We start from the raw sequence: 1,422 nt of genomic DNA, 5'->3' as shown, positions 1-1,422 counted from the left end.
GCCACGCGGAGGGAGGGGGCGGGGCCTCACGTAGGGGGCGTGGCCACGGGCGCGGAGCGTGCGATGAGCTGCGCCCGGTCTCATCCTCGCACCGCCTGTGCTCAGCCCCTTTGGATTCCCTCCCGTTATCTCCCCGTGCCAGGATGCAGAGGGGGTGTGCGGGCAGCAGGGGGAGCCCCGCAGCGTGCTGGGCATGGCGCAGCGCGGGCACCCTGACTGTTGGATTTAGGGCAGGCCGGCTGCTTCGCTCCTGGGGCGGCTGCAGGGATGGGGAGGGGGTCCTGCTGCTGGGACAGCGCTTGCAGCTGCGTGCATGGGGAAGGGTAACGTGCTGGGAGAGAAGCGAAAAAGATCAGAGGGCTCACTGCCATCACCACAACATCACGAGCTGCTGTTCCTGAAGCAAAGGAGCCCCTGGGAGGTGGAGGGAGCATTTTGTGGGGAACGTTGTTTGAGAACCCAGTGAGAAAGTTGGGGGTTAAACTTGGTGGTGGTGAAGATGCTGCCTGGTATTCAAAATATGAATTAAAGCAATGCAAATGAATGGTTAGTCTGCCGCTGTTTTGCAAGCGTAGCAAAATCCGACATGACAAACTATCATTAAGGCAAAGGGCTGGTTTTCCTCCCGGGTGTTTGCCCATTGCCCCTACTTTTCCCCCAGTGACCTGGTGCCTGCAGTCAGCCCAAGCCCCAGCACTTTCAGCCTTGGTGTGGCCAAGACAGGGGCGTTAGAGCACTGAACAGCACTGAAAACAGGTGGGCAGCAAGCAGAGGAAAGGCCCAGAGCCCAGCTGGTGAGACAATACTCCCTTCAGCTGCAATCCAGACTCAGGCATCGCCTCCCACCCAGATCTCAGCAGCAAGATAGGCCCATAGTTGGGCTGGAATGGCCAAAAATGGGGGTGATTGGGATTTCTCTGCCTCCCCAAGGCAACCCCAATAGCTGCCCCCCCTCTCGAAGCCTGTTTGCAGGTGGGAGATGCAGAGGGAGGACGGGCTCTGTGTGGAGGCGCCGGGAGGAGGAGGAGGCATTCGTGGTTGAACGGCTTCTCAGCCCTTTCTGCTTTGTGGAGCTTTAAGAGTGCCGCTGGCGTGTGATTCGATTAGGGACCGTGCTTCGCCTTCCCCTGACTCCAGAGCCTCTGTGGCAATGGATGGAAATCCTGCCCAGCATCCATGGGGCATCGTTGACGGTCCCATGGGGACGCAGCCTGGTGTCACCCTCCTGCCCGCCCTTCTCCAGAGCCACCCCAGTGACCACAGGGAAGGTCTGAGCTGAAGAAGGGGTGGTGAAGGAGAGGCCGAGTGCTGTGGAGCAGGTGCAAGGGCAGAGATAATTCCCCATTTCTCGCAGTGAATGGGGGGAAGGAGCAAGGAGTGCCCAAATCTAGTTATCGGGCTGCAGATTTAGGGACAAACAAA

The sequence above is a fragment of the Cyrtonyx montezumae genome, unplaced genomic scaffold, assembly GCF_038088225.1.
Source record: "Cyrtonyx montezumae isolate F1298 unplaced genomic scaffold, pur_monq_1.0 scaffold_4, whole genome shotgun sequence".
NCBI lineage: Eukaryota > Metazoa > Chordata > Aves > Galliformes > Odontophoridae > Cyrtonyx > Cyrtonyx montezumae.
Note: the sequence above shows the minus strand (reverse complement) of the source record.